We start from the raw sequence: 20794 nt of genomic DNA on the forward strand, positions 1-20794 counted from the left end.
ATTGGGCTCCATCCCCAGCCCCATCTTATTTTGTAAGGCAGGGCCTCCCTAAGTTACTGAGGCTGGCCTTAAACTTGCGATCCTCCTGCGTCGGCCTCCTGAGTTGCTGGGATTACAGATGTGCATCCCTGTGCAGGGCAGATGTTGCACTCTTTAAACCCTTAACTTTCATCCTGGTGATCTTTAAATGTAAGATTCAAAATTTGTACTTCTAAATTATACAGAGGGAGATTGAGGTCTGTGAATTAAAAGTTTTTTTTTTGTCTGAAGAGGAATGAAATAATAATAAGCATATGTATAGTCACAACTAGCTCTGCACAGTTTAGTCCAGGAAAATCATGGCATTTGTTTTCTGATAGTTGAACAGTAAATGCAGATGGAGTTACTTAGTGGATCTCTTACTGCTTAGCTCTGCAGTGTGAATCTTGCCCTTTGGCTGGGATGTCATGGTTTATTTGTTGGGGTTCTAAAATCCAGGCACACTTACGTGCCCAGGGAATGGCCTCTGTTCTGCCATCTGCATGGAGGCTGCCTGCCCTTGACCCAGTGGGGAGGCACCCTGGGGGCGGAGAGGTGGCCAGCCTCCCTTGCTGGTCCCTTCTGTGTTTGGAAGGACTTTAGATGTGTTGCCTCCTGGTTGTCCTTAAGTCTTTGCCCTCGGGGATTGCTTTGATCTGCTCCTCCTAGACGCCTCTCCTGGGCTCCTGTCCAGCCCTCTGAGGCTGAGTGACCTGGGAGATCCTGACTCTCTACACCTCAGCTTGCTGTTTTCTAGAGTTAACTCTTTGCTCACCTCTTAGGTTTCCGAAGGATTAAGTAAGGTCATGTGAATGTTCACCAGTTGGGAGGGGGCCAACACCATAGTCAGTGCTCAATTAAAGGAAGCTGTTTTGTCAGTGTGCAAAGATTTGTGAAGCTGGTGCTGGAGAGGAGTGGTTGGAGACCCAGAGCCTGCCCTTGGGGACTTGGGGACCAAGGAGAAGATAGAACATGTGTGTGAGGAGCAAGTAGCAGAGGAGAGCACAGAGAGCGGGTTTGTCCTCGGGCCTTGGGTTGCATGGTTGGTTCAACATGGAGGGCAGTGAGGCCACCATGTCTCTGTCCCTCCCTGGCTCCTTCCTTTCCTCTGCTGGAACTCCTGCGACGTCCAGCACTTGGCTGTTGGGCACAAAGATAAAAAGACACAGCGGGGAGAGGGATGTGCCACGTTGCCCTGGGGTGGCTCCCTAGGAGACGGAGGCAGAGCTCGGAGCACTGTGGTCAGCTGAGGGCGATTTCTGGAAGAGGCCCAGTGCTGGGGCCTGATGCTTGTCCCCCCATCCCCATTTGTGCATTGAAACTGCATCCCCCTTGCTAGTACAAAGAGGTGGGGACTTCAGGGGGTCTTCAGGTAGTGAGGGTATCAGTGCCCTTCTAAGAGATGCCTGAGGGGCTTGTTCACCTGACCCATGGGAGGACACAGAAGATACCACCCAAGAGGAAAGGGCCCCCGCCAGAGGCCCCGGTGGTGCTGGAGGAAGGAGGTCTTCCTGGGTAAGTGACTGGGCACGAGGGGTCCGCATGGGTTTTGGAAAAGGAACAGCAGTAGACAGAAGCCTCAGAGCTTCTCCCTGCAAGGGTTGAATAAGGGGGACGTGTCTGTGAACGTTGGTTGTGACTAGCCTTGTTGTAGGATCATTGCTGTTCCTTTCACATCATGGGCTGGACTGAGGTGGCCCAGCACTGGTCCTCCTGCTTCTCCTGGACTTTCTTCCCATCTTTACTGAAAACCATATTAAGCTGGGAATGGTGAAAAAAAGTAAGCCTGTTAGAATACCTACAGTGTTAGTCAGCTTTCCGTTACTGTCACAGATACCTGAGGTAATTAACTTACAAAGAGAAAAGGTTTTTGTTGTCGTTGTTGTTCATGGTTTTGGAAGTTTCCTTTCGTGATTGGTTAGTGCCGCTTTTCGGCCTGTGGTGAGGCAGCACATCCTGATGAGAGGGAGTGGCCAAGCAAAATGACTCACCCCATGGACAGGAAGTGAAAGAGAGGGAGAAGAGCCCCAATGACCTGTAGACCTCCTGCTAGGCCCCACCACGTAAAGGATCTACCACTTCCAGTGGTGCCACCCTGGGGACCAAGCCTTTGGGGGACGCTTGGGATCCAGTCTGACCCCTTGGATCTATCTTGCATCTCACGGTTCGCCCTGGGGGCTCTGTCTTGACTACTGTTCTTCAATACTTGCTTTCTGTGTGCGTTTTGTAAAATGCTAAGGTCTCATACTCCACGCAGTTCACACCAGGAAGCCAGGTTGATCGCTTTCACGGGGAGATGATAGTGCCTTCTGTTTGCAAAATGTTTGTAACTTTTTAAAGCTTTTCACAGACAACATCTAATTTCATGTTCCTTGGCTTTAAGGAACAAATAATTAATGAAAAGTACATAGAACTATAATTAGTGGATTTATTCCTTTTCCTCCTCTCGAGTTGCCTATTAGCTGAAGGTAGAATGCAGTTTGGAGTTTGTTATTTTAAGGTGCAAAGCCAAACAGGAAACGAAAGTCTGTCATCCACCAGGTCACAGCAGGGTTATTTTCAGAGAGCTGCCAGGTCCCAGGCATTGTAGCTGGTGGACTGGCAGGTGCCCTGTGGGCATAACTTTTGAGAGGTTAGGGTAAAGCACTGGAGATTACCTTTGAAAGTATGAATAGTTGAATCAGGGAGACTAACAGAGCCAAACTGTGAAGTCCTGTCCTGGGGGAGTGTGGAGAGCAGAGATGTCCTGCAGGGATTTGCACACCCCTCTTCCCTGATGAAGGAGCCTCGGCTGGGGAACACTTTGTGGCTCAGAAGGATGGTGGAGGTTTTGCAAACATGAGGATCTGGCCCGTTTCTGGTGGCCAGGTGGCAGGGTGACATAGCCCCTCTTTGTGTCCTGCTAACCCCGACCTCGGTCACATCCCTTTTTCTCAGCATGGTTTTGGCTTCTCCTGTGGTTCAGTTTGCTCAGCTGTGGGTGCAGGAGGACCTCAGTTCTGTCCTCCCGGTCAGCAGCATGTCTCCAGGCCGGTGCTGGCCCTTCCTCCCAGGCTCAGCCTGGTCCAGCGCCGCCTGAGCGCTGCTCCCTTCCTGCTTGACGCTGCATCCGTTTTCCTGCTCAGCTATTTACTGTTGTGCGCGGCTCTGCCTCTTCCGCTTGGGTTGCCAAGTGCTCTGATCCCATTCTTGTGTTCCAAGTGGAAGCCGTTCACACCGCCGTTCGCACTTGCTTCGCAGTTTGCTGCTCTCTCTCCTCCGCAGCCTTCAGAGGCGTTGCCTCCGACAAGCTCTCCCGAAGATGCTCGTGGGCGCTGCGCACGCGCGGCCTCTGCAGAGCGCACGAGGGCCCGGCGCAGACCCGCCCCACGTCGAGCCCCCGTGGGGACAGGCCGCAGCCTGCCGCCCTCTGGGCTGGCCCCTCCTGGTTTCCGAAGGCAACAGGAGCGACAGTGTTCTCGCGGCTAGTGCTCCAGGTCATCGCTCAATAGTTTAGGTGGCAAATGAAGTGCTTTCTGATCTCCGCCACTAATTAGTTTGTGTGATCAATAAGCACTAAGTAGTTGCGGTGAGGGCGCTGCTTGCAGTCACACACGACGCTGCTGGGCGTCCTGGGTATCCCAAAAGCCTCGGCACCTCTCAAACAGGTCTGCCCCAAGGAAACTGAGGGTGAAAAGTGCCCCTTACACTGGCCGGGCTGCCAGGAGGGCCGAGAGGTCTCCCCGCCATTCAGGACATCCTCCGCCATGGGATGATCCGGTGGTAACTGCCATCTGTAAGCTTGTTTGCTTGTTTACTGTTGGGAGGACATGGCGAGACTTCAGGGGCGTTGGGGCTCGCTCTTGGAGTCGTGGGGGAATGCCCAGCAGAGCCCCGGAGAGAGTAGAGGAGCTGCTTTGGAAAGCTGGCGAAGAACTGAGCACGGTGTTAGCTGAAAGACACTCCTCTGGGACCTGTTTGTCCCTGTTTCTGGTGTTAGCGCAGGACCGCCTTCTCTAGGCAGAGATATCTCTGGGTGTTTGGTCTCTTCTTTCTGTGAAATGACTGGCCAAAGAAAACCTGCCCAGGAGGTGAGGTGACTGCAGAGCCAGGAGGAAACAGGGTCTCTCACCTGTGGGTGGAGGGAGAGTTCTCAACTGAGAACTGTGGACCCACATCTGCAGAGCTGGGGGCGGAATTGTTTTGCAGGTGTGAAGACTGGTTAGGTGTTTCTGTGGGGGTCTCGCCCCTGGACTGCGTGCTCCAGGCTCTTACACCTCACTGCCTGCCGGGCATCGTCACCCCAAGCCAACGTGTGAGAACAAGAACTCTCAGACTGGGGTGTAGCTCAGGGGGAGCCCTTGGCTGGAGTGTAGAGGGCCCTGGGTTCCATCCTCAGCAACACGCGCACACTTTTTACCCTCAACCCAAACCTTTTTAAAACATTTATTTGTTCTTCTTAATTATCCACGTCGGTAGAATGTGTTTTGACGTATAGATGGAGTATCTTCCCATTCTTTTAGTTGTACATGATGTGAAGTTACTCTGGTCGTGTATTCCTATATGAGCCCCAGACCTTCTTGATGCCCCCTTGATCCATGGTCCCCTTGATTCCTCATCCATCCGTGTTCCCTTGATCCCCTGCCTGCTCCCTCTGTCCCCTTGGTCCCCTGCCTCCTGTCCTTTACTCTCTCACTGGCCCATTTCGGAAGTCAGTTTTCCTGCCTGCCCAGATTTGGGCCACACATCCCTGTCCTTCCTTTACTCGCCCCCTCGCCCCCAGCCGTGACCCCATCTGTGAACAGACCCCACTGCTTTTGCCCTCGGAGTTCGTCCCAAGCCCCGTCACTCGTCCTGGTCACCACCCTATGCTCAGGGTGTCTCTCTCCCTGGGTTTCCGCAGGTATCCCCTAGCCCTCCTTCCTCTGCATCTCTGTGGTCTCAACTGAACACAGCAGTGAGTGACCGTGGGACCCTTGCTCCGGTGGCTCGTGCACCCTTTGCCCCCTGGGCTTCCTGCCTGGCCGCCTCCCTCTGAGCTGCTCTCCTGACCAGCTCCTGCCCGGCAGAGCCCCGTGGTTTTCCAGGGGCCGGCTTGTTCAGGCCCTCTCAGGGGTCCCTCCTGGGGTCTTGGCCACACCTGTGCTGTTGTCCTCTGTCATGTCCTATTGCAAGCATTGGAGTTGTCTCGCCTAGCAAGTGAGCTCTGAGGTCACCCTCCTGTCCCTGCTCTGCCCACCCCCGGAGCAGCCCTGGACTGTGTGTTGACCCATGAATGGAGCAGCCCTGCGTGGCGGGAGGTCGGGGCAGGTCTGCGGGACTCCCAGGGCGGGGTGCTCCGGGCAGAGCAGTCTGGCTCCTCCCTCTGCTGACTCCTGGGTGACGGCCAGGCTGGGTCAGGGCTCTCGGCAGAGCTGCTGATGGGTCAGGTCAGGCCTCAGTGCAGACAAAATCCTGCCGGGAGGACTGAAGTACAGCTGCCGAAGTGAAAGGGACGAGCCTGGGGAGGCCGGCCCTGGCCCTTGTCGGTGTCCTTGGGCGCTGTCACGGCCCCACCCATCCCTCCGCTTGGGTTTCTATGCACTTACATTAAATTATTCTTTTTATTTTTTCATATTTTGGGAGATGGAACTAGGGCCTTGTGCATGCTGTGTTGGTGCCCTACCACTGAGCCCCGGCCCTACAAGAATTCTTATTTTACTGTTTCCCCCACAAAGAGAACTACCTTCTAGAAGTCCAGAGAAGCCACCGTTTTCCAGACTGACTCTTCTCTCCCTCAAATTTAACTTGCTGGCTAAATAAATCATAATGAATTAGATATTATTTACATGTTTTAAAGCAAATTCATCAGGCTGTAAATGGCCATCAGACTTATTAACATTATTAAAACCATTGCATGTAGACAAGCTGCCTCTGCTGTGATCTTAGGTCGGTATCAGGAAAAGTTCAAAGCAGAGGAATATAGTCCTTGGGTCTTTTTTCTGACTTTTCAAAGTTGACTACGTGAGCAGCAGTTACCTGGAAGTCTGGCTCCTTTTCCTCTCATCTGACCAGGCTTATATTCTGGAATCTCAGCTTCTCGAGTTGACTTTTTTTGCCTTGCATTTAAAATCCACAAGGATTGTGAGACCAGCTACCTAGGGGAGGCAGGGGGGAATCCCGAGAAAGACAGAGCCAGACAGCAGCAGTTCATTTCCACTGATGGTGCCATCAGGCCACCAGCCACACTCACCTTTGCAGATCAGCCTCCGACAGTGGTTTCCCCTCTGTCGGGCATGCCCGGTGGGGCTGAGCTGCGGTCCTCCTCTCTGCCAGGAACCTCTGCTTCGGACGACACGGGCACACAGACCTCCTCCTGGAAAACAGATGAAGGAAACACACCCCAGCGAAATAGGTTTCGGAGTGTGGACTGGGGCCATCTCAGAACACCTTGCCTTTCATCTTTTCTATAATGACCATGTGTTTCTGTTTTCATGAGAAAATTCCCCATGAACCACATTAATGAAGGGTGTGGAATCAGAGAATCAGTTTCTGAAAAATTGCACAAAACCACGAGATGCGTGTCTTTTTAAGCATTTTGGAAGCAGGGATGAAGTTACTATGGGGTCAGCAAGGTTGACTCTCCGGAGCGTGGTCCCTGACACGGTGCTGCCTGAATGAGCCGGGCGGGACTGCAGGAAGCAGAGTTCCTCATTAGGTGTGGGGACAGTCACACACGATCCTCGTTCCATCTTTCCCTGTTATTGTTACCCGCGGCTGGCTTGGCACCCCATCTTGGTGGAGCAGGGTCTGTCCCACACCGGGCGTTCTGTGTCATGCTGCTTGACAGTGGCAGGCGATGGTCTTGCGGAAGTGCTAATGTCTGTCTTGGAGGCGATGTTCCACACCCTGGAAGCACCATCTCCCTTCATAGGCTGGCTTGGAAGCACAGTTCAACTTAAGAGACAGGGCTGTGACATTCCATCCCGGGTCCTGGTGCGGGGCATACTGCACACCCCTGACATCCAGCCCTATGTTTAAAAAGGAGACAGAGTGATGGAAAAGCAGTAGGCGGCCCCTGTGCAGCTCAGCTTATCTGTGGGGACCCGCTTGTGGGACTAATGTGGTGGAGATGTGACTTGGGTGGCCCTGGAGGCTGTCAGAGTTGGGGAGTCTCCAGGGACCCCTTTGAGGGAACTGGAAGAGCCATGAAGGACCCATGTGTGGGTGCTGGGCTCTGCTTTATTTGTGGGGTGTGGTCTTAGGCCAGCCTAAGTCCTGGTCCCTCATTTCTGGAAAATGGCAGCAATGACACTGGCCTGGCTTGCAGAGTTACTGTGACTGTCAGGACCGTGCTGGCATCTACTTTGAAACAGGGGGACTGCGTGCATCTCCCATGTCCTGGCCTCTGGTCGGGTCACTAGCGTCCTGCTGTGTTCTGTCCACCTCCTCCCATGGTTTGATTGGACGAGGCTCTACGAAGCCACCGCAGATGGGCTCTTAGCACCCTAGTTCTAGCCCACAGGCTTGGTGTCAAGGAAGTTTGTTCTGATTCTGGGCTGTGGACAGTGGCCGCCCATTCCTTCTGGCCAGGAGAGTTTGATCCTGGCTCCAGGTCCAAGTGGAACTGGGGCGATTCTTTTCAATGGAAAAAAGCAGTTGGTAGACATCCAGGGAACAGGGACTTTGTTTCCTGCTCTGACTCCAAGTCAGCCTGTCTCCAGAACAGCCCCAGGTCCCTTCTCTCAGGGTGCACTGTTGGATGACTGGCCTGTCCCAGGTGCTGTGGTCACTCAGGGTCTTTGGCCTCAGATTCCCCTCTGAAAACTTCTTCATACTCTTCAGCACTTGCCATGTGTGACCTTTCTCATTGGAATACAGCAGTCTCGTCAGGCGACCACATTTAGGATTGATCGTTTTCCTCACTAGATCGTTATTTGCCTTCACGGTCTAAAAGTGTACCATGATGTTTGATCACTCCATGTTTTTGTCACTTTCACCCATATGTAGAATTCCTTCAAAAAATTTAGAAACTCTTATTTATTACTAAAGAATCGACATTTAAAGTCTACTTTTGATATTTCTCTTCCATTTCTGAGGGATAGTTTTGCTGGATACTTCCACCTCATTTATGAGTTGGAAGGTGTTGTGATCACTCAGTTTATGAAGGAGAGAACTGAAGACAAGAGAATTTTAGCAACTTGTCTGAAATGCTGTTAAAATTGTGTCTCTGAAATAAGAGGCTGGGTAGGGCCTTTGCCCTCCTGGTTTCCTCTTGTTTTCTGGGTCAGTGACTCTCCTTCCACAGGGAGTCTCCATTCTGTGGGGCTGATGGTAGAAGGAATCAGAAAGCAGAGTGAGGCTGCTCTCTATACCCACGACACGCGTGCTTGGAAACTATTGGAAAATGCAAACTCTAACAATTATGCCCCAAAGCATAATTAGGCCCAAGTCTAGGGGACACCAAATCAACCTGGAGAGATCCAGGATCTCTCCCTCTCTCTCCTTTCTTTTCTTTTTCTCTTTTTGTATGTTTTAAAGGTATACTTTATTAGAGACAAACATTTTAAATCTCAGAGCAACAGCTAAAATAAAGTGGTATAATTACAAAGATGAATAGTGGGTATAAAATAAAATACAAAAACACTCTATATGAAAAGAAAACACAAAAGAAGTAAATAAAGGAAACAAGACAAATAGCAAAATGATGGATTCAACTCCAATTGTATCTGTAATCACATTAGACGCAAGTGGTACAATTTATATACTGAATAAATAAAGTCTTTTAACTCAAAATAGAAAAAGACAACTAACACAAAATTGGGCATGGTTTGAGGATATAGCTTAGTGGCAAAGCACATGCCTAGCATGTGGGAGGCCCTAGGTTCAGTTCTCAGGATCAAAAAAAAAAAAAATTGGGCAAAGGATCGGAATAGAGAATTTTCCAAAGCAGATGTACAAATGGTCCATAAACCCATGAAAAAGTGTTCGACATAATTAGCCTTCAGGGAACTGCAAAGCAAGAGCATACTGATATATCACTTCACATCCACTAGGATAACAATAATCTAAATGACAGACAATGACAAGTATCAGAAAGAATGTGGAGGAATTGGAACCCTCATGCACTACTTGAAGACCTGTTTTTGTGGGGTGAGAGTTGTACTGGGAATGCAACCCAGAGGCACTTAACCACTGAGCTATAGCACCAGCCCTTTTTATTTTTTATTTTAAGACAGAGTCTTGCTAAGTTGCTGAGGGTCTTGCTAAGGTGCTGAGGCTAACCTTGAACTTGCGATCCTCCTTCCTCAACCTCCCAAGTTGTTGGGATTACAGGTGTGCACTGCTGCAGCCAGAACATTACTGGTAGAATTGTAAAGGCACTTTGGAAAACAGTTTGGCAGTTCTTCAAAAACACAGAGGGCTCTGACCCAACAATACCACTATTATACATATTGAAAATACACATACCCACAAAAACTTGTACACTAACATTCGTGGTAGCAATATTCTTTTTAAAAAATATTTTTTTATAGATGGACACAATACCTTTATTTTGTTTATTTAGTTTTTTTTTTTTTTTTTTTCATGTGGTGCTGGGGAATGAACCCAGTGCATCCCACATGCTAGGCAAGTGCACTACCACTGAGCCTCAACCCCAGCCCAGCATTCTTCTTTTTTGTTTTTGGCTGAGTATTTAATTTTTATTATTTTTTAGACTGAGCATTTTGATAGTTATTATTTTTTAGAAATTCTAAGGGAAGACAAAAAGATCAATTTACCTACATTCACGTAAGGAATTTTATCTGTTGTGCAAAGAGAGGGCCATGTGGCTCCCCAGAAGGTTCTGGGCCTCATTAAGGCTGGCATTTCACAATTCTAGTTCTTCTCAGACATGAAAAGAGCTCCAAAGGCCTGTGATCACAGGCACTGAAGAGAGTCACAGACCTTCCTGCTCCAGTTAAACCCTTGGCGGTTGAGCTGTGTGGGAGCTGCTCAAGTTTGCGTTCTGGTTCTGGTGCAGGTCCTGCTGCAAACCCTGCAGCAGCTGGTTCAGGAGTGTCAGGTTGCTGTCTCTACGAGGCAGAGGCAGGGGTGGGAGGCAGTTCCCTTTATATTCAATCACTGCCATTCTGGCTGGATCTTGTTCACGGCTGTTTGGGATCCGCAACATTCTTGTGTAGCCCCCATTCTGATCTTGGAACCGAGGGGCCAGTGCTTGAAACAGCTTTGGGATCAAGTCCTTTTCTGGGAGCCAGAAGTCAGCCATGCACATAGCTCATTCGTTGGTGTCTCCCAGCTTTCCATAGTCGTTCTCAGTGTCTCATCTTGTCCCATGACGCCTCGATGTGTTCTTGTCGCACTAGTCCTGTGAGCAAGTTCCGTGAAAGGTGGATGCAGGACTCGCGGTGGCCCAGGTGGTGAAACACGCGGCCGTGGGAGATAGCAGCGGAGACAGACAGCCGCATAGTCCCTGTCCTCCCCGCCCCCTGGCATTATTCTTAATAGCCAAAGAGTAGAAACAACCAAAATGTCTATCAGCTGATGAATGGACAAACAAAATGTGGCATATCCATAAAATGGAATATTATTCAGTAATAGAAAGGAGTGAAGTATTGATACATGCTACAGTGTGAACTTTGCAAATATGATACCAAGTGAAAGGAAGTTGTGACAAAGGTTGCATTTTGTGTGTCTGTTTATATGAAATGTGCAGAATGGGCAAATCCACAGAGACAGAAAGTAGATCAGTGGTTGCCAGAGGTTGGAGAGAGGGATCAATGAAGAGTGGTAAAGGGCTTCTTTTTGTCTTATTTTCTGGGGTAGGAACAGGAGACCCAACTTTGAGTGACTGGGTGAGGTTTGGTGTAAAAGGAGGTGGAGTCACCTCTCAAAAGCATGCCACTGTGGACTTGTCCCCTCTTTATGTCACTTCTTGATGGTGGTCCCTTCGCTCAACTGGAAGGATTTTAGACTAGCAGCTTTTTAAAAACTTTTTCCCAAACACCAAGCACTCCTGGATGGGACGAAAGCCAACTTTGGGCTGCCTCTGTTCACCCCCAAAAGGAAGCCTTCTATATCTTACTCTGCTTGCTGGGTTTCTGCGATAAGCTAATTTCTTCAGAGCTATTGACAGGCGAGGGGGAAGGTGTACCTATGTGGCGTTGTGCTCACAACCCTGAGAGGCAGCGGGGCGAGGAGGAGGGCCCTGCTGGCCCAGGTTCACATCTCTGTGTCTGTGCCATTCTTCAGGAGACTCCACAGATGAAGCCCGGGGAGGGGCCTGCACATCGTGGGTGCTACCTGGATGGTGACTGCCAGTGTTTTCAGTGTGGAATGCGTCACCCAGAATCATCCCGGGCACTCCCCGCCAGCCCCGGCTCTGCGGACTCGCCAGGGCTGTGGTTTCTGTCGGAGTGCTGGCATGCAGATGGCTGTTTGTAACTGGATTTGATGGAACATTTGTGTCCTTGGACCTAGCTTGCTGGTGGGAGGGCTGGTCCTAGGGGAGAGGATACTGGAAATGTTAATGCAGCTAATCCAATGAGATTAGCCTCCTGAGCTCAGGGATTTGAGGGAACAAAGGGTATTGAAGGGACCACTTAGAAGTTTAAACAGACTTCTCTCCCTTTTCACCTACGCCTTGTAGGGGGATTTCAATAGCTCCCAAATGAGCGTGCCTGAACGGCAATGGCACCCTTTTAAATTCTAATTAGCTAGTGCATTAACTAGTCTGAATTTTGATCAGTTAGAATGAATTACAGGTGCAGCCTTCCAGCTCATGAGAGCAGCGGTTGTCCCTCGGCCTGGAGAGACTTCAGATGGGCTCACGAGGCTTCCCTGCCTTCACCTTCTCTCCTTTACCCTTTGAAAACTCTCTTTGGCTACAGCGTGCCTCGGTGGCGGGGCACAGGCACCCAGCTGTCCCGTGTGGCCCTGGGAGGAGCAGAGCCTGAAGTCTCTGGCTAGCCTCCAGCGGGGGCCTCCCGTGCAGGTGCCCTGTGATGTGCCTCCTCCCCGTGGGCTGCCCCAGCTGTTACGCCAGGGAGCCCCAGGCCCTGGCTGCGGCCGGCCTGCCAGGCCAGCCTCCCCTGGCTCCAGGGACTGCATATTGATGTTCGCGGCGGGTGCTTGTGGGGACACCCTGGTGCTGCGTGGGCCCAGGTGACCTCCCTCACACCAGCTGTAGGGGACCGAAGGGACTTCATAAGTATATAAATATTTCTTTGGCCTGGCTTTCATGGCCTTGGACATAGAAAATCATTGATAACCAATAGGCTGGAATTTTAAAGGATCCAATCCAAGACCTATCTCAGCGGTGGAGTTGGGCACAGGCGAGGCCGAGGTGCTTTGAAAAGTCTCTCGGGTCACCTCCACACAGAACAGCCCCGGGCGCCCCTGCCCTGCCTGGCCCTGCTGACTGAACAGCCAGTGCCCGGTCTGGAAGGTGCTGCACCGTCCGCAGGCTCAGTGCTCCTGGGCTCCACAGACTGGCACTGGAAGTGGTTTCACACTGTCCCCTCCTGTGTGCTGTGCCCTTGCGCAGGTCCTTCCTGGCTGCTGCCTCGGTCTCCCTGTGGGTGCTCTGGACTGGGAGCCGCTGCTCTGCCTCCCTCTTCCCTTGAGGCTCTCCAGGGCAGGGCAGTGCCCGCGTCCCGGGTGCTTCCTCAGAGTTCAGTGATGGTGCACGTTTATATGTGTGCATGTATGTGTGTGTGCACATGGTGTGCATGTCTGCACCTGTGTGTGTATTCGTGTGCGTGCACATGTGCCTATTTATATCTGTGTGTGTATGCATGTGTATGTGTGTCTATTTGCACCTGTGTGTGTGTGCATGTGTCTGTTTGCACCTGTATGTATGCGTGTGCGCGTGTCTGTTTGCACCTGTGTGTGTGTGCATGTGTCTGTTTGCACCTGTATGTATGCGTGTGCGCGTGTCTGTTTGCACCTGTGTGTGTGTGTATGTGTGTGCATGTGTACATGATTGCACTTGTGCGTGTATGCCTGTTTGCACCTGTGTGTGTGTGTGTGTGCACGTGTACATGATTGCACTTGTGCGTGTGTGCCTGTTTGCACCTGTGTGTGTGTGTGTGCATGTGTACATGATTGCACTTGTGCGTGTGTGCCTGTTTGCACCTGTGTGTGTATGTGTGTGCATGTGTACATGATTGCACTTGTGCGTGTGTGCCTGTTTGCACCTGTGTGTGTATGTGTGTGCATGTGTACATGATTGCACTTGTGCGTGTGTGCCTGTTTGCACCTGTGTGTGTGTGTGTGTGTGCGTGCACATGTGCCATTCCTTTCTAACTGTGCAGTGCCTGCCTTCACCAAATGCTGTGAATGTGGAGCAGTCTTGGACTGTACTGTCCACTCCATATTGTAGGTGCCCAGTATGGCATACACACAGTCAGTGTTCAGTTTGCTGGGCAAGTGGGCAAATGAGGGGAGAATGACGGATTGGACTGGGGTCTCACCAGTTTTGCCTAAGAAACAATTGTGCTGCACCTCATGTGGCACCTCATGGCACCACAGCTTGTGAGGATCCAAAGCAGTGCCATGTCCCCCCCTGGTCCTAGTGCCCACTGGGTGCTTCCCCAGTGTGGTTTGTGGGCACTCAAAGGTTCACTCAGAGAGACTTGCAGGGGTGGTTTTAGCGATCCTGATGTTTATCATCACATTGAAGAATAGCTGCTTTGAACCTGGAGAACATGTGGGCCAGAGCTCCCACATGTGGACAGCGAAGCTTGGCTACACGGACTTGAGTGTCGTGGAACAGGCGTATCTCAGGGACCAACGGGCACGGTGGGGGCAGCAGGTAAAGGCCCCCACCCAACGCCCAGCGTCGTGCCCAACACTGCTGTTGTGGCCTTGGTGGGCAGCGCTCCTCCTGTTGGGCAGGCTGGTGACAGGGTGACCATTCCAACTTGGGCACTGCAGGGCCCCCCTGGGCAGCAGAGACCTGCTTCCCCACCAGCAACCCCATCCCCCTCGTGCTGAGCACTTCGGATGCTGCTCTCCAGGGCCGTGCATGAGACACAGCCCGTGTTCTCATCACGCTTGCTGGAGGTTGGGGTTGTAAAGGTGACCGTCACACCATCTAGTGCCGCCACCATCTTTTTCTGTAATTTAAAGAACGTGCTTTCCTGTTCGTGTCTAGAGACACTTAGGTACTGCTGAGGTCACAGTGGGATGGGTTCCTGGAGAAGTCCCCCTCTGTTATGTCCTTACCCTCCGCCATCTGCAGGAGGCAGGGCCTTCTGTTGGGGTGGCCCCTGGAGTCTCGGTTGGTCACCCTCTGGTGGGGAATAGGGCTCAGGCTCCAGAGTTCCGGGTCTGCAGGTGTGAGATGAGCTCAGCCCAGTGTCTGAGCAGAGAAGGGATTCTGTGGGCAACCCGGGTTCACTGCTCCTTGGGCTGCAGTTGATCCTGTTTAGTTCTTTTTTGCATATCCATCTTCTTCCAGAAGTGACTCCAAGACAGCTACGAAAATCTATGTGTAGTGCCAAGACCCTTATATAACACGGAGGGTCTTAGGAAAGAGACGCAGTGTGCGTCTAACAGGGCGTGTTAAGTCAAGGAGATGCGTGGACACATCGGCCTCTGGAATTCTGTACCTTCACAGGCTCAGCCTTCCGGCATTTCAAGTTTTACCCAGAAGGAAATTTCACATCACCTCCAAACCAGCCTCCCGACTTCATGCTTTGATAATTCCCATTTCTTCCAGGGTTAAGGGGTAAAGATTTTAGGAAGCTGTTAAAGAGTGATTTCATTCCCCCTGGTGTTTGGTTTTAGGCCTGGGGCTATGTGGGCTGATTAGTGACATCTAATTAAGGTAAGGCAGGCAAGAGCTTTCTTGAATTTATTCCTCTACAGAAAACACACCTTCAAGCACTTACTAATGATTTTCATTAAGAAATGGAATTTTTAGAACAATAATACAGAGTAATAACGTTTTACCCCTTAGTATACGATGCGGTCTATAAAGTAAGTAGAAAAAAGAAATGAGAACTGAATGCAGAGTTGTGTTGCTTGACTTAACTCTAATAAATGTGATTTCCAAGTAGTTTATTAAAGTGCATCTAACAGCTTCTGCACGGCTCTGACCTCAGATGCCCATCTTTATTCAGGGTGGCTCCTCGTCCTGCTGGTCTGGAGCTTCCTGGCCTGGCTCCTCCGTTGGCCAGCTTGCCCTGCACTCCCGCCCCATCCCCCCACGCCTTTGTCCCTGTGTCCCTTAGTTCTGCACCCTGGTTTGAATGACTCTGGGCTCTTTTATGCTGAAAGGACCGACGGGCTTTGTGTCTGACCCCAGCAGATCTGAGTCTCCCAATCAGGCCATGCTTTCCTGGAGGGCACCTTGTCACCTTGTCAGGGAACAGCAGGGTGTGGGGGCAGGGCCCCAAGAGACCGGAGGAGGGAAATGAAGCTGTCTCCAGCCTCTGCCACTCTGGCTCCTAACCCTGGGTGTGACTTCTGTAGAGTGGACGCAGTAACAGCTCTCAAGAATGTGGAGACAGCACTGACAGCTTCGCCTCAGCCCGTACCCGTCCCCACCTCCCCGCCTCCTTCCCTCCCAGCGCTCTCCCTTCCTACCTGCCTGTCACTTGTTAAATGCATGTTAGTCAGCTTTCCATCACTGTGACAAAATACCTGAGAAAATCGGCTTGATGGAGGAAAGGTTATTTGGGCTCATGGTTCAATCCACAGTGCTTGCCCAGTTGTTTTTCAGCCTGAGGCAAAGCAGAACATCATGGCGGAAACCCATGACCCAGGAAAGCTGTGCGTCTCCTGGTGACGTGGAAACCGAGAGACAGTGAGGCAGGAAGCAGCAACTAGGCCCCCCACCCCCAAGTTCCACCAGTTTCCCACAGCCCCCTAGGCTAGGCATTTGTCAGAGTTGGTCCACAGGTGAGACCAGAGCCCTCGGTCCTGGTCACCTTCCAGAGGCCCCGCCTCTGAACACAGGTGCACTGGCGACAAAGGCTTCGACACAGGAGCCTTTGGGGACATTTCAGATCCAAACTGTAACAGTTGTAAACAGAAATTGGTGTCAAGGCCTTTGCCCTGTTCTAAGACCTCAGTTTTTTCCCATTTACCTGTGCTTCCCTTTTTGTTACTAAAATGACTACTTAACCTTGGAAGTCTTTCACCTTCTTTATCTGTGCACGCGGAGTGCGCTCCTCTTCATGGCTCAGTCATTCGCGTTCATCCACAGTGATGCCGTTCTCCCTCCCCCGACACGCACACGCACGTGCACACACACATGCATGCACATGCATGCATACACACATGTATGCACACGCATGCACGCACACACACGTACACACACGTATACACACATGCACACCTGCGTGTGCGCACGCACACACCCAGCAGGCCCTTCGAATGCTTCCATGTGAAACTTTGGTGGAGCTTGTGGACGTATGGATCTCATGCTTGGGATTTTCTGTCTTTGTGGTCAGGTGGGAACATTTGTTTTAAATTTGGGAAGCAGGCATCATATGCCTCATCAGGAACTTGGTCTGACTCTCTGGGTACAGGGGTCGCCTGTTTGTAGCCTCTGCTTTCTTTGGGTCGGCGTGTTCCTTCTCAGGCACGTGGCGTGGCGTGGGCCTCACTTTGGTGTCCCTCCCCCTCCGTTTGGCGGAAGCAGGGAGTTTCCCTAACTGTGCCCGGTCAGTGCCCTGCGGGAAATGTGGAGAAAGGATGTCAGGTACCAGTATGTGTGGTGCATGTGAGCAGAGGCAGGCCCCGGCCTTGAGGACCACGTGCACCTGGACTTGGAAGAGCCTCAGGCAGGGCTGCCTGGCTCCTGGGGATGCAGGCAAGTGAGGGAGACTTTTTCTTTTTTTTTCAATCCATGCATTGAATTTAAGTGAGGTTGATTTTAGGGGCAGCCTAAAGTTTTTGTTGAGTTTATTCTAGCAGAAGATACCTCTCCACCTCATTAATATTCAACAGGGCTTTGGCTGCTGCTTCCTGTACTGGCTACTTTGATGATCTTCACTTTCCAAAAGTAAACTGAAGCTCGAGATTAAGCAACATGCCCAGGTCAGTCGAGAACTGGGGCTGGCTCTCGGGTCCACAGCATTGCACCTGACTTTCGCTGTGACCCATGGGTCCCTGAGGGATGTGAACGGCCGTTTCCCAGCACAGGGGAGGTAGACGGCCAGTCGTTTCTGCTTCAGTGTGGGTGCAGGGTGTCATTCCCTAGGTCTGCCCCACGGGTGGCAGCTCAGCTCCTGCAGGGGGTGAGGGGCATCTGTGACAGGCTGTTCTTCAGTCTCTCTTCCTCCCAGTCCAGACCACACTTGCCTGTAGCTTGGAAATCCGTGTGCCAGGTACCTGTGTGTCTCCGTGGAGTGGGGCTCCGAGCTTGGGATGCTGTGCCTCTCAGTCCTCTCTCCAGAGTCAGTCTCTGCCTGGAATTTGAAGGCAGGCACTGACAGATGTATAAGTAGACGCTCAAGAGCAAATTAAAAATGCATTGTTAAAAACGGATTCGATGTGTGAACAAAGATTGGCATGAAGGTTGGGTCCCTGTATTTTTAGAGGCTAATTAAAGTGCATGAACAATGATAAATTCAGATAACCCGTATCGCCTGAAATCATCACAAAGCATTACTGAGGAGCTAACTGCAGCCTGCAGAGATTCAGGTGGTCTGCAGCCGGCTGTCCCTGACTCCAGGCTGCACAGGCTTCTGACTGTGTCGAGATGGTGCTGTGCTCTTAGGGCCTCAGCTGCCCTGGCACCTGGGAATGGGCATTTGGGTGTGTTTTTGCAGTCCTATGTTTGGACGGACTGAAACCCAGCAGGCTACCACTTACCATGTTACCTTGTCCCCTTGGCTGACTCTCGCCGGAATCTGTGGTCAGGTTTCAGTGCAGTGCTTGTCTGGAGCTGAGGTGAGGGACAGTGGCTTACCGGGTGTTTGCCTGGAGACTGTGGATGGGTGTTCACAGAGCTCGGGGCTGCAGGGATTCTCATCACTTGGCCTGGCCATCGTATACAATGTGCCCTGTTGGGTGACTGGCCAGCTGTGTATGGGCTGCAGCAGGCATTGGAGTGGGCAGTACTCTGTAATGAAAAGGTGACCCATGGCGTAGGATTCTCTGACTTTGTCAGTGACTTGGAAAACTGGCATCCAGAGATCAGACTTCAAAACAGTACAGTTTCTCCTGAATTCGTATCACATTTTCTCCATCGTGAAGTTGAAAACTCACAGCTTGAACTGTAGTAAGTCAGGGACCATCTGTAGTCATGCAGGTAGATCCCAAACACAATAACGGGGGTTTTTAAATGGTAGGTTTATTTTATTTCTGATACTCTGTAATGCCTTTTTATCTACAATTTTTAAAAAAATTTTCCTAACAAAATGAATATTCATCGTATTCAGATATAGTGATGGTGTGTTAAGAACAAAAATGATCCTGGGTAAACTCAAGGCCTCTGCGAGTCATAATTAGAAACATGTTCAGTCTTACCAGACACTCTCTTGCATTCCAACCCGGCTAGCTTTTTAGGTGCCAGGAGGAGTAGGTATTTTGGGTTATGTTTTCAACATGGCTGCAGGATTTTAAATATGCATTCTTCCCCTTTCTATCACTAAGGCACCGCTTTTTAAAAAAGGGGTTTTTTTTTGAGATGACTGTAGGAGAGCTGCAGAGACGGTGCAGAGAGCTCCTGTGCACCCTGCACCCTGCTCTCCTGCCCCAGGGACTCCAGGGCCACAGCACACTCAGGCTGAGAAGCCAGCACCCCCCAGGCCTGCTGACCCCAACCCCAGACCTGATTGGATTTCACGCGTTTCTCTACTGACATCCTCTTCCTGGGCTCAGACAGTCTACTATGCTCTGTTGCATTTAGTTGTCACTTAAAAATAAATTCTTTGATTTGTTAACTTTTTATTGTGGTAAAAGTTCAAACTTGATGAAGATAGAGATCCTCCAGGGGATCCTGGCTGATGATCAGTGTGCGTGACGGTGGTCAACCGGAGGCTGGCCTCGCTTTTCTGTCCTCACCTGCCCCCCCACAGTGCCCTCCGTGCAACAGTGTGGACCTATAGTTCTGACTGCTCACCTGCTTTCCTGTGTTTCTGGCCACGTGGTCTCTTCCTGATAATGCTCTTGGGTTTCTGTCATGAACCCCTTTAAATAATTGGATCCCAGAAAAATGCTTTCCAAGAAAAATGCTCCACATGCAGGGGACGTGTCATTGGGATGCTCTGTGTATCCCCTGGAGTTGGTTTGTGCAGTGAGACCCAGTGTTTTAGGAAACCTCTCCAGTTCCCTTAACTCTGCTGCTCTCGAGTTGGGCATTGGAAGAGCCAGCTAAAGTCACACCTCTAACAGGAGGAAGACCGTCACCTTCCATGTTCTGCTTTCCCTGGGTGCCAGGGTCCTGGGTCACCTCCCGGATGCTAGTTGGGAGTTCCCGTTGTACCTACTATCCTCCCTTCCCAGACCAGAGCTTTCTGCTTCTGTGTCTTTGCTGGGTATTGGCCGGGGCTGGCAAAGCATTACCCTTCCATGTTGTTAGGAAGGAGCGAGGGAGTGAAAGGGGATGGACAGATGGACACCGGCTTCTGTGTTGTATTGGGAAACGACCTCACACCAGGCTTAGCGGCTCCTCCTGGTTTCCAGCGTCCAGCCCTGGGGGTCACTTAAAATTTGAGGAGCTGGTATCTTGAAGGACAACTGCTTAGCCCAAATGTAGAATTCCTTGGTTGCTTCTGTTATTGGTCCTCAAAACTAGCCAGTGGCTTCCATGGTAACTCAAGTGTGGCTCTGTGAAGTACTATTGTTAGAAGGGGTATGGGTACTCCGGTCAGCTCCGAATGTCCCCTTGTGTAAACAGGGTTCTCAGTGAGAGCTGAAGGCACGCGCGCTCCCTGCCTTGACCATGACTTACCGCGCATGCTCTGCGCAGGACAGGGCCCCGCCCCGCTGTCCATCAGGTGGCTGGCTGGATAATGAGGAAGCCCTGAAGTCCTGACATGAGGACTGGGGGTCCCCAGGGCAGGTTCAGGCTTGGTGGGACTGCTGTAGGTGTGGAGGACCAGGGGTCCGACCTTGAAAAGCAGGACACCAGTGGGGGGTGGAGGTGCCGCGGGTTTCCGTGGCAGCCAGACCTCTGTGCGGACCGTGGAGAGGCCGCCTGGCCACCGTCCGCCACGCCCACAGCGGTTTCTGCCCTGGGCCGCCTGGCTTCTCGCCCCTGCGAGAGAGGGGACGCGCCCCTAGGACGGAGTCCACGCGGCCTCGAGGGCTGTCCCTCTCTTTATTCTGCGTCTTGGTGTTTGCTGGTTTTCCAAACCACTGGCCGCGCGAGGCCCGGGAGCAGATGGCACGAGACAGGCGCGCTGCCTCCATCTCGGGCTCCTCCCTCGCCGGGGTCTCCTCCGCCAGCCTGGGCTCCAGATGCGTGGCCCAGTTGTCTGGCCTGGTCTCAGAGGAGACCTGCTGTGGCGGATGCCTTCAGTCCTGGTGCGCTGTCAAAGAAGCTGCGAGGTGACACAGAAGGCAGGGGGACGGGTTGGGCCGAGTGTCAGACGTCACACCTGCCCACGGGCTGCAGCAGCTGTGCGCTGGGGAACGGGCAGCAGGAGCCTGCCGGGGCTCTTGCCGGAGTCTGCGTGTGACAGGCAGTTGTCGTGGGGAGCCAGACAGTTTGCCGTGCTCCGCCGCTCGCGCCGCTGTGCTGCGGGTGCGTGGGAAGTGCGCTGCTGGCTGGGCTTCTCCTTAGAGGCATAAGGCGATCTCGGAAGAGTCGTATGTTAGGGTTCCCTTTTCCTGCCCTCCAGCCTCCACAAGGACT

General features: G+C 51.7%; 1 protein-coding gene and 1 pseudogene across 5 annotated transcripts in view; one reads left to right on the plus strand and one right to left on the minus strand.

Annotated features, from left to right (window-relative positions):
- The window catches only part of Ldlrad4 (low density lipoprotein receptor class A domain containing 4), a 357460-nt gene that overhangs the window by 9899 nt on the left and 326767 nt on the right, over positions 1-20794 (plus strand). The window lies entirely within an intron of this gene.
- Positions 9938-10445, minus strand: LOC124965304 (39S ribosomal protein L17, mitochondrial-like; annotated as a pseudogene).

This window comes from Sciurus carolinensis, chromosome 15 (genome assembly GCF_902686445.1).
Source record: "Sciurus carolinensis chromosome 15, mSciCar1.2, whole genome shotgun sequence".
In the NCBI taxonomy this organism is placed as follows: Eukaryota; Metazoa; Chordata; class Mammalia; order Rodentia; family Sciuridae; genus Sciurus; species Sciurus carolinensis.